We start from the raw sequence: 15,910 nt of genomic DNA on the forward strand, positions 1-15,910 counted from the left end.
TCCAGAGCACTCTGCAGGGACACACTGTTTGCAAAGCTCCAGTCAAAATCCTCCCATTGCACCAGGAGTATGATCTTTGCAGGATCCGCACCCATCAATTGCAAACACCGTTGTCGGCATTTGATTATCAAGCGAGCAATCAGCTCAAACAATGCAGCTGCCGTCTTCTGCGGCTGATGGGACAGGAAAACCCATTCCAACACATGCAAGGAATCAGACCATTTGTCACTCCATTGGCCAATGATGCCCGTGGGATATGAATCTGGAGTGGTGATGAACACAGTGACAGCAACGGAGGGATCAATGCGATAACCTTGGCAAGCATTGAAACAGCTTGCTGAACCACCTCCAATGCCTTAAGTGCCTCAGGGGTCAGTGTGCGAGGTGACTTTAGATCAGAGTCTCATTTCAACAAATCAGACAGAGGAGACAGCTGTGCGTCGGTTAGCCCCAAGTACAGATGTAACCAAGTGATGACACCTACCAATTTCTGAGCATCATTCAGTGTCTTCACAGAATGCACAAATTGCACCTCCTGGTGACAGATCGTCCATTCCAGAATTTTGACCTCCAAGTTCTTCCAAGGTGGTTGTTTTTGAACCTTTTCTGGAGCCACCTGCAGTCCATGAGCATGCAAAGCATCAAGCAACGGAGGCTGAATCCTCAGCAGCTCATCCTGGGTGGACACGGCCACCAAAATGTCGTCCATATAATGCTACAGACGCGCATCAGGAAACTGCTTGCCAACTCCACACAAGGCACAGGCCACATACCACTGGCATATGGTAGGAGAATTACACATGCCCTGGGGCAATGTCCTCCATTGATATCTCTGTGCAGGTTCAGTCTCGTTAATCGCTGGAACTGAGAAGGCAAACTTTGATCTGTCATCGGGATGCAAAGGAATCATAAAGAAACGATCCTTCAGATCCACAATGAGGACTGGCCAGTCTGCAGTAAGCATGGTAGGCGATGGCATGCCCGCCTGCAATGTTCCCATGCTTTCCATCACGGCATTAACCTTACGGAGGTCTTGCAACAACCTCCATTTCCCAGATTTCCTTTTGATGCAGAAGAACGGAGTGTTCCAGGGAATGGTAGAAGGCTCCAGATGACCCAGGTCCAACTGTTCCTGCACCAGATTCTGAAGAGTGACCAATTTATCTTGAGGGAGGGGCCACTGCTTCTCCCAGACAGGCTTGTCCAGCAGCCACCGTATAGGAGGTGCAGGACACTCTGCGTCCTTCATCGCAGTGGCCCACATCAAAAATCTGTCTCGATGCGCACCCCCCAGACAGACAGAACATCCCTCCCCCAGAGGTTGGGAGGAGTTGAAGTAACATGAGGCCTAACCCAGGCCATCTGTCCCTCTGGGTTCATGAGCAGCACGGGCTGCAGGCTCACGTAGCATTGTGCCGTCCCTCCCAGGCCCACAACAGATGTCTCCACCGGATCCAGGGGCCACTCCGAGGGCCAGGCTGTCAAGAAGCCTGCAGAGGTGGATCTCCGACAGCGTCGCACCAGGAATGGACAGGGTACACAGCATCTCGTAACCGTCCTTGGTCAGGACCGCAGTCCAGTGAACTTGAGGCAGCCCAGTGGATCCAAAGCCACCAGCTCCACACAACTGGTCAGCTGTCCTGCGAACAGAGGACTTAAAAGGCACAAGTTGAGCAAGTCGTGTCCCTTTTGGGATCATGACGGGAGGGGGTGGGTGTGGAGACCATGGCACAAATCTGCCCTGTGAAATCTGCATCAATGAGCCCCAGGTGCACAATGATGCCCTGAAGGGTGGCACTAGACCTCCCCATAAGGAGAGCACTCATGCCCCCACCCAAGGGATCAAAGGCATCCAGGAGAGCCTTGTGTATTTTACAAGATTCTAAGACAACTGTTGCTGCAGTGCAGACATCCACACCTGCTGATCCGTGGGTGCTGGCTGCAAGCTGGGAAAGGAGACCTCCATTGGCTCCTGGGTATGGAGAGAAGCTTGTGTCTGGGCATGTCCCTGCTGCACGCTCTGCTTCACGTTTCCTGAGTCCGGTAAACCCTGGCCATTAACATGAACAGTCACCTTGCAGATAATGGACATGTGATTCGGCCTACCACACTGACCACACAAGAGCATGGGGAATTTGACCTTCCATGCTTTCTTCCCCCACTTCTTGCCACCCTGCACAGTCCCCTGCTGTGGCCGCCTTGCCCTGCGGTGCCACCCAGACTGGCTGCACAGTGGCAGCCACAGCAGCCAACTTCCAGCCCGAGGGGATGATGTCCGCACAGGCCTCTGCCATCTGGGAGACAGCAGGAAAACCAGGCACAGCTGCTATGACCCTCCTACAAGCATCATTGCAATTACACCTCGCAAGGTTTGCAATCACAATCCTCCTTGCCACAGGATCAGGCACCTGCCTCTCCACAGAGGCAGCCAGCCTTGCCACAAATGCCATGAAAGGCTCATCAAATCATCCCCCTGGACAATGGTCGCAAATGGCTACCTCGGAGCAGCCATTTCCAGGGTCTGAACAATCACTGCCATGCCCAGTGTGTGGCACTGGTCAAGCACAAGGGGATCGAATCCACTCTGCCCCTGAGTATTTTCATAAATCCCTGTTCCCAACAGCATGTCAGCGACATCCACACGCCTGGGGTCCTGTGGCCCCAGCACAACATTCTGCACCACCGCATCGGCTGCCAAATGAGACCACTTGGTCTCAAAAACATCAAACTGCACAGGGTCAAAAAGACACGACGCCACACGACAGAGGTCATGAGGCATCAGCACGTCCATAGCAACCCTCCGGAGAGTCTGCATAACCTCAGCAGACCCCAAACCATGCTGAGCAACCGCATCACGACCTTCCCCCTCCAGCTTATATGAAAGGGGTTGATGGGTGTTATGAGTAACACCCCTGAGCACAGGGAAAGCCTGGGAAGTCCCTGGCAAAGCCACAGCACCTGCTGTGTTCCGGTCCTTGGGCCCCAGAGGGACAAGGGTAGATGATCGACTGGGAGGCAGGTCAACACCACTCACCCCTGCACCCCCTGCAGCACCGGCAGAGCCAGAGGACCCCACTCTGCAACCCTGCGGATGCCGCGAGGAGGCAGGCTCAGACATCTCATCGGTTTTATTATTGGCTTCTTGCCAGAAACATACAGGGTTCCTCAGACACACAGTCACCTGGCATGAGAGAAACATCCACAAATTCAACGAGGAGGCACCACGGCCCCGGGAACCCACCAGCCTCCCACTGGCCGTGTCAGCATTTGCACTAAAGGTAAATACCTCAGCACCCTGTCGCACCACAGCCGCAGCAGGGGATGCCTTGGCAGGCACAGGTGCCAGCATGGCCTGCAAACCCAGTGTGGACTGGGATGAGACCAGCACGGGGCCCCCGGCCCCCAGCATGGGGGAGGAGGGGGATGCCGTAAGAGGCGGGACCCGCGGAGCCACATCACTGCAGAGCAGCACAAGGGAGCCTGGCACAGCACCTATGAGCGTCCATCCTTGTGGAGAGTATTATTAATAATTGGTTAGCTGAGAAAGGCCACACTGAAATAATGCCGCTGGTTAAGCTGAAGGAGAAAAGCCAGCAGTCAGCAAGCTAAAAGGAAAGGTCAGCAGTGACCTTGCTGCAACATGAGGAGAGGGAGTAGAGATTAGTCCTGAATATATCCTGAGAATATGTGAAAAGTATCAAAAGTAGAACCATAGGAATGCAGAAGTAGGCGTAGATGCTGATATGTAAGCTGACCAATCCTGAGCTCAACTTTTGCAATATGTATGAAGCTTATTATTAACTGTATTTAACCCGCCGTACTAATCAATAAAATGGGGCCTGTGATGATCAAACCGATGTCTGGGTCTCCTTCCGTCGACAAATGGTGGAGAATGCGGGCATAACCGAATCTCTGCCCTTTTTTCTCGGATTAAAAGAAAAAGGGATTACGCCACAGTCGAGGAAGTTGGGTTTGGGTCCCGGCAGCAGGGACGGTGCCGGAATTTGAAGCACCCTTAAGGTTCACAACTGTGACTTAAGCCAATACGTGTCCGCCGGAGCCTGGAGAGCTGCAACAGCGTGCACTGATTAATAGGTATGGATAGGCAAGCGGCATATGATTTATTCGCCCCATATTTAGAGTGGCGAGAGATAAAAGGGATAGATTTAAAAAAGGAGTTACCAGGGTTATTAGCTTATGGCCATTCTAAAGGTATCTTTTCTAATCCTCATACAGTTCATGAGCTAGCAGAGTGGAAGAAGTTTGGGGAAATATTGTGGGATACAGTGTTGGACGATGATAAGTCAGCAAAGAAATTCGGGAAATTATGGCGGGTGGTGTATAACACGTTACTTCAGCAGGTCTCTGAGAGAAAGGCAGCAGAAAGGGCAACAGAAGCTCATAAGAGGAATATAGGGTATGGTCGTGAGGATGATCCCCTGGCATCTTCTGTAACTAAGATACTTATGCCTAAGAGTCCCCAGCAAAGTGGTGTGGAGGATTTTCCTATAGGCACAGTGGAACCGTCTGCACCTTTCCTGTCAGAGGGGGAGGGCGAGTCGGATGGTGGGGGTAAGAGCAAACCAGCTTTGCCTCCGCCACCAGCTTCAGGCGGGTCGGACGGTGGGGGTGGGAGCAAGCCAGCTTCGCCTCCGCCGCCAGCCTTGCCTCCGCCGCTTCTCCTCAATGAGCCGGCTCCGGTTACAGCTTCGGCGGGGGAGGGGCTGATTGCCCCCCGCAGGCCGGCTCTGCTCGAGCCGGCTCCGGTTTCACTGTCAGCTCCAGCGGGGGGGGCGCTTGCCCTGCTTCCCCCGCGCGAGCCAGCCTCTGCTTCACTGCCTTCCCCGTGCGTAAACTCGGTGTCTGCACCGAAGCGCCAGCAACATAGCACCCTTAAAGAGCCAGATCCCATCCCAGGGGCACACCGTGATCCATGGGGGGAGATGGCTAAACAGAGGAGGGAAGCTTGGGCTGCTTTGGCAAAAGAAGTAATGCAAATGGGGGATGGTGAAGCGGTGGAAATAGCCTCTAGTCTTGCATGTCCGGTAACATACACACCACAGTATGATGCACAGGGGAACCTTACGCATAATATAGCAGAATATACTCCCTTAGATTGGAAGCTGTTAACTCAGCTACGTTCTACGGTTAGTCAGTTTGGAGTAAAAAGTGAACCTGTTAGGCAAATGCTAGATTATCTTTTTAATACTCAGGTTTTATGTCCTAATGTTTTAAGAGGAATATTTCGGTTGATATTCACTCAGCATCAGCAGTTGTTGTTTAATGCACATGACCCATTACATGGAGTAACAGTAAAGGAGCTGATGGGCTTAGAGGCATTTTTACGTACAGAGGCACAGATGATATCGGGAGAAGATAAACTTAGAGAGTCTATGTGGTTAGTTAGTGCTGCAATAGACATGGTTAAAGAGCCAGGAGGGTTACCGGCTTATATGGGCATTAAACAAGGTAGAGAAGAATCATTTGGAAATTTTATCGATAGAACAGCTACTGCTATAGATCGGGCTGGTGTAGCAGGGCGCTATTGAAGTAGTGTGCCTTGCAAAATAGCAATCCAGCAACACAAAGAGTGTTAGCTACTTTAGGGGCAAATTGGACTATTGAGGAAGCATTAGAGTGAATGGCATTAATGCCAACAGCTTCATAGGCATTTATAGCAGAAGCCTTAAAGGAATTAGGATTAGGATTGTAAAAGCAAGCAGAGTCTACTCAAAATCAGGTGTTAGCTGCTCTTGCTTTTCTCCGAAACGGCTCACTGGCAGTCACGTAAGGAGGCTCGAGACCATTCATCAAGTGTTACCGATGTGGCAATGAGGGACAGACACAAGTTGCCGCCTGACATCGGAGACACCAGCTGCTGCCGTAACATCGCTGCCACGTCCTGTCTGCAACCCGCAACAACCGGGAGCCTCGGCTTGGACTTAGCAGCAGCAGTAGACGTCGCACTAAGGACGAACCGGCCTGAGAGGATACCAACTGGAGTAAAGGGCCCTCTTATATTAAATGGACAAACATGTGGAGCATTATTGCTGGGACGTTCTTCTACAACTATGTTGGGATTATTTGTTTTGCCTGGTGTTATTGATGCAGACTTTACAGGGGAAATACAAATCATGGTTTACACCCTTTATCCTCCGATTAAAATTACAAAGGGACAATGCATTGCACAATTGGTACCACTGTCACAAATGACATCAGGAATACAATCATTTACTGGACAAACACGGGATGAAAAAGGTTTTGGTTCTACTGGTGTTACACTTTTAACTGTGGATTTACAAAATAGACCAAAGCAAAAGGTTGAAATCACTTATGGGCATCAAAGCATAACCCTTTATGGATTATTGGATAGAGGAGCAGATACTAGCATCATTTCTCCAGATGCGTGGCCACAACATTGGCCTCTATTTCCTTCATCAAACATGCTCACAGGAGTGGTGTTGACTAATCAGCACCCTTTGGGGTAATTGCCATTGCTTGGACTTTCCCCATTCCACTCACCTGGAAAACGGATACACCGGTGATGGTTAAGCAATGGCCATTAAAAGGGGAGAGTCTTATGCATGCCCATTAATTGGTACAGGAACAATATACAAAAGGGACACCTACGTTTATCCACAAAGCCCTGGAAATATTTGGGATGGACTCTGATAGATCAAATAGTAATACCACAAAAATTGGAATTACAATTGGACATTAAAACTCTACATGATGCACAGAAGTTGCTGGGAGACCTACAGTGGCTGAAGCCTATTGTGGGAATACCAAATAATTTACTAGAAGCCCTACGGCCTTTGTTAAAAGGCGTGGACCCTACTACTCCTGTACACCTGACAAAGGAGCATCATCTTGCTTTGCAGCAAATTAGTAACTGTGTACAGCAAGGGTATGTGTCTCGTCGACAACTCGACCACCCCATTGACCTTATTATCTGGAATAGCCCTTGCCACTTGCTTGGTGCTCTCTCTCAGTTGCAAAAGAAAACGGGGGAGATACGGGTGTTGGAATGGTTATCACCACCACTACAGCATAAGAAAACAATATCTTCAAAAATTGAACAATTGGCTGCATTAATCAAAAAGGGGCGTCTCAGAATTCTTGAAGTGGATGGTAGAGAACCTGCTACTATTAGATTGCCTATGGAAAAGGAAATCTTGGACTGGTACTTGATTAATTCAAAGAATTTACAAGAAGCATTATTGATGTCACCTGCTAAAGTAGAGACTAGTAAATTAGTGCCTAGAGTTTTGCAATGGATGACAGAATGGAACTGGATTACTCGACCTTTGAGAGAAGAACGCCCCATAGAAGGAGCTATTACAGCTTTTACGGATGCAGGAAAGAAATCAAGGCGTGCTGCTGTTACCTGGCAAGAAAAAGGACAATGGAAGCATCAACTCCTCACAGCAGACCCTGCAGATAGTTTACAAACTTTGGAATTGTTAGCAGTAGTATGGACAGTGTCCAACTTACAGGAGCCTTTAAATGTGGTCACAGACTCTATGTATGTTGCAGGAGTAGCCAAACGAATAGAGGAAGCAGCAATTAAGGAAGTGAATAATAAACGATTGTATGAGTTACTGATACAGTTAAGGAAGGCTTTACGAGAAAGAAATGCAGCATATTCTGTGATTCATATTAGGAGTCATAAGTGGTCTGAAGGTTTAGGAGAAGGGAATGAACGTGCAGATAAATTGGTTACCCTACCCATTGATAATTCTTGTCCTATTGACAAGCACACATTGGCCAGAGAAGCACATAGTAGGTATCATCAAAATGCAAGAGGTTTAGCAAAACACTTTGAGCTGAGTTTGTCAGAAGCCAGGGCCATTGTCAGAGCATGTCGAACATGTAGTTATCATAATGGTGGGATAGGTCTAGGCATCGGGGTTAATCCTCGAGGTTTAGAAATAAATGACAAATGGCAAATGGATGTTACACACATAGCCAGATTTGGTAAAGTCAAGCATGTGCACGTCACCATAGATACATATAGTCATTACATATGGGCTACGGCTCAGGCAGGAGAGAAAGCTACACATGTTATCAGACACCTGTTAAGTTGTTTCGCTGTTATGGGAGTTCCAAAGAGTATTAAAACCGATAATGGTCCAGCTTATGTAAGTGCTAGGGGTCGGAAATTTTTGAATCAGTGGTCTGTTAAGCACGTGACAGGTATTCCACACTCTCCTACTGGACAGGCAATAGTAGAAAGAGCAAACGGTACCCTTAAGCAGTATATTGAAAAACATCAAGATTTGGCAGATCCACAGGCATGTTTGTCTAAGGTTTTGTATGTGATTAACCATTTATGCATTTTTGGGGAAGATGATACCCCCCCTGCAATGAAACATCATCCAAGGTCAGGTCAGGAAAATACTAAGGAAACAGAGGTCTGGGTTAAGTATAAGAACCCGAGTACAGGATTATGGGATAAACCTGCAAACGTATTATATTGGGGTCGGGAGTATCTTTGTGTTTCCTCACCTACAGGGCCTTTGTGGGTGCCTGCTAAGTGGACTAAACTTGTTTTTGATGCAGCCTCTGGTGGATCACCTTACAGAGGAGGACAGGGAGCGACTGGGGAAGAAACTGCTTCTAGTCCTACAACCACTACTGTTACAATTGAAGGGGTACTCGGAAGCGTTGGACAAAGCACTGACACGTCACTATCGGACAGCCCAGGAGCTGATTGGTTTTATTGACTCATTATCAACTTTTCGTTTAACGAATCCAGCGAAACTACATTGCCTTGACTGTCACAATCCACATTGTGCTGCCTGGATAGCCCTACGTTGTGGGGGTTGTGAAAGAACTTTTTGGATAGAACAATCATTATTGTGGGATTTGTGGTGTCATACTTGTGAACACGAGCACACGTGGGGTAAAAGCTGGCAAGATGAATTAAGGAGACAAACAGGGCAAAATGCATATATAGCTTTAAATCTTTATGAGTCTCCTGAACAGAAAATTCTTGCTTATTATCGATGGGAAGTACAATGTATTGTAAATAGAATTAAGGTTCAAAGTAAATCACGTATAGTTTCTATAAGGTGTAGGAAATTAGTGCCTTTAACACAGCATTCAATTGTAGGACCCTTCAAAGGGGATCCTGATAGACCATTAGATTGCTGCATTGACAAATTGCAAAAATTGAGTTTGCAAGTGGCAGGACCAGTGAAATCAGGAGCAGCAAGATTAAAGACAGATAAGAAAAAGAAGGCAAAAGGGGAAGGGTCTCATTTGAATAAGGGTATCAGTGACTGCTAATTAATTTTCTATGATTAGAACATTTTTACAGTTGTGGGACCCTCGGGAAGATATAGTTGTTGAGGAGGATAACGAACAAGAACTACGATTACGAAATAAGATACGTCTTGTGTTAAAGAGAGACCTTGAGCTGTTAGCCTCATACAGTAAAAGGGCAGAAGAGGCTTTGCGATCACCACCATTGAATTGGTTGCTTTGGATTGAAGAGCCACAATTTCATACTGGTCCTTACTTATATTCACTTCCTTGTTATGTTTGCAAGAGGGATAATGATAAATGCTATGCATGGGTAGCTTTGCATTGTGCAGGTTGTAATCAGGTTTATTGGTATTCACAGAGGTCAGTAGATTATTTATGGTGTAACCCTTGTTCTGGAAGGTGGATTCAAAATTATTTCTGGGTTAGAGCTCTTGAACAAAGTACTGGCCTGCCAGGACAGACAGGATTACAGCTTTTTGAGAGTGAAGAACAAGTGATTATAGCATATCTTAGGTGGAAGTTGCAGGAAAACCTTAGAATATTTGAAATTAATAAAGCCTCATGCATCATAGCAGCTCGCTGTAAAGCTGATTTGCCTTCAAACTTACCTCATGCTATACCTGTGAGCAAGGATGCTGATTTAGAATTAGATCAGTATATTCAAAAATTAACTCAGCCTTACAATAGACAATCTAACAAACCAGGGAAAAGACAGCGAAGAAAGGAAAAACAACACAAGCAGAAGGAAGAAAGTGAGAAGCAAAGCAAGCAGAAAGAAAAATGAGGTTTGTTCTTTTTATACTGCTCAATGCTGTAGCAAGTGAAGCAGTAGGAATAACACACTTTAGTCAACCAAGGGAAAATTTATGGGTGACACTTGCTAATCAAACTAACCAATCATCACTTTGTCTTAGTCTTGGAGGAGTCACTAACCCATTTCGAACATGCCTGGTGGGACTTCCGGTGTGGTCTCCTGGAGAATTTTGCAGTTTGATAAACAACCAAACCTTATGTATGTCTAACATGTCAAACATCACATTGCCAGTGCAACAAGGGTATACTGCAGGTCAGAGTGATGGCTATCGTCAATGCTTACTAATCCAATCACTTAACACCTCTTTGCATTCTCCTCCTGAGGAACTAGATCTTTTTGGAAGTATGAATGCCAGCATATCTAACACTACAGCTGGCGGATGGTTTAGCTTCAGACTTTTGGGTGCTCAGAATTTAAACCAACCTAAAGAAACATGGGCCACCCTAGATTCATCCCTGAATGTGAGTGAATTCTCTCCACAGCATTACAGTCAATGTAACAGCACAAATATCACCGCACCAATGAAATTACCCACAGGAATATTTTTGATTTGTGGAGACAGGGCGTGGAATGGTATACCAGCTAAACCACAGGGTGGACCCTGTTTTTTGGGAAAATTGTCACTGTTTCACCCTAATGTGTCCTTGCTAATGCAGCTGAGTCAAAATTCAAACAGGAAAAAACGTAGCATACATGACTTAGACTGCAGCAAGATAGGAGATCCACGGTTTTGGGGCACATTCAAACAAGTGATGGTTTCAACTATCTTGCCAGGAGGATCTGCCAATAAAGCTATGAATTTAGCAAAACAATTAGGATGCTGGGCAAGGGATGAGCTGAACAAGACATCACAAATTCTAGACATATTAACGGCAGATGTGCAAAGTGTTAACCATGCTGTTTTGCAGAATAGAGCTGCTGTAGATTTTTTGCTCTTAGCACAAGGGCATGGATGTGAAGAGTTTGAGGGAATGTGTTGCATGAATCTGTCTGATCATTCGGTGTCCATTCACACTAAGATAAAAGAATTGCAACAGGGACTTCACAAACTTAAGGAAGAAGATGGTTTAGGAATTGACGAATGGCTTAAAGGCTTAGGACTTGGACCGTGGCTGAGGAACCTTGTGATCTATGCTATAGGCCTGCTGGGTATAATCTTACTGTTTTTGCTTATTTTGCCTTGTATCTTTAACTGTATTCAAAACATGGTCAGCCGTACAATAGCAAAAACATGGCAAACTAATCTCCTTGCACAAGAAGAAAACGGGGGAAATGTGGAGAGTATTATTAATAATTGGTTAGTTGAGAAAGGCCACGCTGAAATAATGCCGCTGGTTAAGCTGAAGGAGAAAAGCCAGCAGTCAGCAAGCTAAAAGGAAAGGTCAGCAGTGACCTTGCTGCAACATGAGGAGAGGGAGTAGAGATTAGTCCTGAATATATCCCGAGAATATGTGAAAAGTATCAAAAGTAGAACCATAGGAATGCAGAAGTAGGCGTAGATGCTGATATGTAAGCTGACCAATCCTGAGCTCAACTTTTGCAATATGTATGAAGCTTATTATTAACTGTATTTAACCCGCCGTACTAATCAATAAAATGGGGCCTGTGATGATCAAACCGATGTCTGGGTCTCCTTCCGTCGACACATCCTGAACCGCAAGACTCCACAGTGGGCACTGCCCCGGCCAAGTGGAGTGGGGCGGGCTGCCTGCCCACCAGAGTGGGGCCAGACGGAACACTGTCCATGGCCCCACACCCCCACGGCTTCCACTGACTGCGCATCCCTGGCAGACTGCACAGACTCAGAGATGGGTTAAGCCACCCTCCCCACCAATGAGCCCAACTCGAAGGCGGTTGGACCTGCTCCTGCCGTGCTCAGGGGGAACGTCGTGGAAACACCGCAGTTTGGACAAAGAGTTGTCACCGAATCAGACTCCATCCGAGGCAGAGGCTGATCCTCAAAGGCCGGGAAGGCACAAAGAGAGGACAGCACGCCCTCCGCCCTGCCGCCCGCACAGGGCGAGGCAAGGATGACCTGCCGAATCCACAGAGCCATCCCCCAGTTGGACCTGTTCCCCAAAACACCATCCTAGGTCCAGGGGGAGGGCTCTACATCACACAGAAACTCAAACTCTCCCTCGTCCACGTCCGAGACAGGAGAGCATCCCTGGGAAATCTGAGAGGTGCAAGAACCAGACCCCTGCCAAAGCTCCTCACACTTCTTCCACTGCATCAGCAGCGATCCCACTTCTACAGTGCAATCATCAAAGAGGGCCTGCATGAGGCGCACCCCCATGAGAAACCGCGCCTCCCTGGAGAACACCTTCGCAGGGTCCGAAAAGAGCTCTCGCTCTCAGGCCCACAGAAACAATCTCTCAAAATCATCCCAGGAAACAGAAACCTGTTTCCACTCCAGGACCCCTGTCCAGACATCCAAAATGAGGGAATCCTCCTTGAAACCCACAGCGGTTGCCATTACCCCAAGAACAACAGACAAAGCACCAAAGAGGGGGAACAATACAACCTCACCGACAATCTGCGCTCTGTCTCAGCCTGGGCTGCAGTACACTTAGGCGGTCACCAGATCTCACTGTAGAACACAAAAGAACAGAAGCACACACCACTGTTCTCAAGGTGAAGGAAAAAGGGATATTTTGTTTTCTGACTCCAACATTTATAGTTTTACAAAAGTGACAGCTGATTGGAAGGTGACAGTGCCACCTCTCCAATGACACTGGTCAAAACAACAGCCCTTCAACTCTCTCCTCCTCCATAAAGGAATGCAAAATAATGAGTTATTTACAGAAAGTGGTTGAGAAAGTTCGCTACAAGAATGTCAACATCAGAAGACTTAGAAAATCTTAAAAATCAGGGTGACACAAGTCTGGCTAGACATGGTCTCTGGTGACTGCCTCTCTGGTGACTGCCCCTGCACCACTGGGGCTCACTAGTTTCCTTCCTATGGAGACCATTGTGACACTGCGGAGCATTGTGGATCCAATGGGCCATGGTGACACTGCAAGCCCTTTTGGAACCTGTTACACTGTTGGGCCTTAAGGAACCAAGAGGAACATTGTGACCCTGCAGGGTACCATGGATCCAAGGGGGCACTGTGACACTATGGGGCCTTGTGGAACCAAGAACATCTTTGTGGCTCTGTTGGGCCCCATGGTCCCAAGGGACCAGTGTGAAGCAGCAGGGCTTTGTGGAACCAAAAGGCCATTGCTGCATTTCAGGGCCTCGTGGAGCCAAAGGGCTGTTGTGATCCTGCAGGGCACTGTGGATCAATGCAGAGCATTGTGGCATTACAAGGCCCCATGGAATCATGGAGACCGTTGTGACCCTGCAGGACCTCAAGGAGGGTAGGGGCCATTGTGACACTATGGGAAGTTGTGGAAACAAGGGAATCATTGTTGCACTACTGGGCCCCAATGGAACCAAGGGGCCATTGGACACCCAAAGTCCACTATGACACTGTGCAGCCTTGGGCTTGTGGAACCATGGAGACCATTAAGATCCTTTAAGGACTTGTGTAGCCAAGGGGCCATTATGACACCTTAGGGCCTCATGGAAGCAAGGAGCCATTGTGACACAGCAGGGCCCTGAGGAAGCAAGGGAACATGAAATATGTGTGGCTGCCTTGGTCTCTCAGGGATCACCTGATAGGTCTGGCGGACCTTGGAATGTGGAAGGCCGCTCCCATCTGCCCCGGAAACACTGGGGCTCTGGGCTCTTCTTTTATGGAAAAGAACTGTCCATTTTTTCCAGGCATGCATGGCCAAAATTTGGATTCCACTTCCAAATTTCTGTGTATCCAAGGATTGCTGCCAGACAAAAGTTGCCAGGACAGACAAGTCTGGCTGGTCTTTGACTCCTGAGGGGCACCACTCACCTGTTTCCCAAACATTGGAAAGAGCTCTGTGCTTTTCTTTTTATGAAAAAAACCCATCCCTCTTCTCCATGCACAAATGTTTTAAATTAGGACTCCACATCCATAATTTCAAATATCCAAGGGTTGCTCCAAGCAAACCTGCCTGGACAGACAGGTCAGGCTTGCCTTGGCCTCTGGTGGTTGCTGTTCATCAACTCCTGAAACATGGGGGCTCTGTGGTTTCCTTTGCATGGGGACCAAAGTGACATTTGTTAGCCTTGTGAAATGAAGGAGCCATTGTGGCACTGCAGAGCCTCGTGGAACCAAGGACATCATTGTGGCTCTGTTGGGTCACATGGTCCCAAGGGGCCAGAGCAAAGCAGCGGTGTGGGAGTTAGCCTGGCTGTAACTCAGAGTCAGCCAGATTTTACCCTAGAAGACCTGGGTGCAAGTTTGAAGCCCTGGGAATCATTTGTTTAACCTAGGGTGAGCTTGAGGGTTCCTTCATATGCCTTTAGTGTTGTTATGCTAAGTTGTCCAAGTTCTCCTCCCCTATTTGTTACTTGTTTCCCCTCTTTGGTTTTTGTTCTAGAGTGTTCTACCCCCCAAGTGTATACATTGTTGCTTCGCCTTTATCTCAGATATTTGGATCCCACACCCCTCATGCTGTGCCCGACTTCTCCATGTTTATTGTTTTTCACCCTGTTACTAAAGTTTTTTTTGGTAACTCCATTGATCCTGCTTGTAGGAGCATCAGGGGGTAGGACAGTTGGGATGGATGGAGATGATAGATCTCTGAAGCCAGGTCTTGAACTTGTGGTTTATTGCAAAGGGTGTGTGTCAGGACCCAGGACATCCCTCTGGCTGTCCTGAGCACCAAGACCCCTGCCAGGGGTCTCAAAGACCCTGGCACAGAGTCCAAAATGCCTGTGGTTTTGATTATGACCCATGGAGGAGCAAATTACCAACATTGTATGAAGGTCAGCAGGGCACAAGAGGTTAAGTAGAATATCAGTGAAGTTAGCACAGGGGAGAAAAGTAGATTTTAGAATTTTTGGTATGGGGGTTCAGGAGGCAGGATGGAGGGAACTGGGTGTATCCAGCCTTTCTCCTTCTTCTTCTTGGCCTCCATCTTCTGCTGTGATGTTGGCACTTAGAGATTGCTTTAGAGTAGAAGCTCACTGTCTAACATAGGTGATAGGTTTTGGAAAGTAATTGTAAACATTGTACATGTAGTTTTTAGTATAAAGACATAACACTGCCCTGGGGGCAGGCAGAATGCCTCGGACTGTCTTGTTGAGCTGACCTCGGCAGGGCAGGAGAAAAGTTTTTACAGATAACATAAAATAAACAACCTTAAGATGGAGAAATGAAGAGCCCTGACTCCTTCTTCAAGCGCTGGGCTGGGAAAAGAAACTTTTGAACTTTTCTCAGGGTCAATCTGACCAGCTAGAGATCCCAACAGGTGTGGGTGCAGGGGCCTTGTTTGGAGCTGCCAGACACTGCTCGGAGCAGGCCCAAAAGAGGAGCTCAAAAGAGGCGCCCAAAATGGATGTCCAAAAGAGGAGAGGAGTTCCCGTTACAATACAATAAATCTTCTTCTGTGACACATATTCTAATTTTCACTAACCACTCTAGTACAAGATACAAATCTTATGGCATTTACATACAGCCTATAAGAAACTTTACATTGCCATACTGTGTTATATTTTAAACCCTAAAAACTACCATTTGGACCTCTTCTGCCAAGCTAGTAGGGTCTGCTCTGACCCTTGGACCTGTCTGCAAGCAGAGGGAATTGGTACATCAAAAGATTACCTTCAGCCGGCCATACCATTGTTTTCCAGTTGTTCAGTAACTAAGGCTTGGTATCTAAAAGCTTGCTTTCATTTCAATCTCACTTACAGTTTCTCCATTCTCAAAATCTTTTGCCAGGCAATCATATTTATAAGGCT

General features: G+C 47.4%; 1 pseudogene; it reads right to left on the minus strand.

Moving 5' to 3' along the window:
• LOC132085194 (zinc finger protein 239-like) overlaps positions 1–15,910 on the minus strand; it is a 130,125-nt pseudogene that overhangs the window by 59,025 nt on the left and 55,190 nt on the right.

This window comes from Ammospiza nelsoni, chromosome 29 (genome assembly GCF_027579445.1).
Source record: "Ammospiza nelsoni isolate bAmmNel1 chromosome 29, bAmmNel1.pri, whole genome shotgun sequence".
NCBI classification, from domain to species: domain Eukaryota; kingdom Metazoa; phylum Chordata; class Aves; order Passeriformes; family Passerellidae; genus Ammospiza; species Ammospiza nelsoni.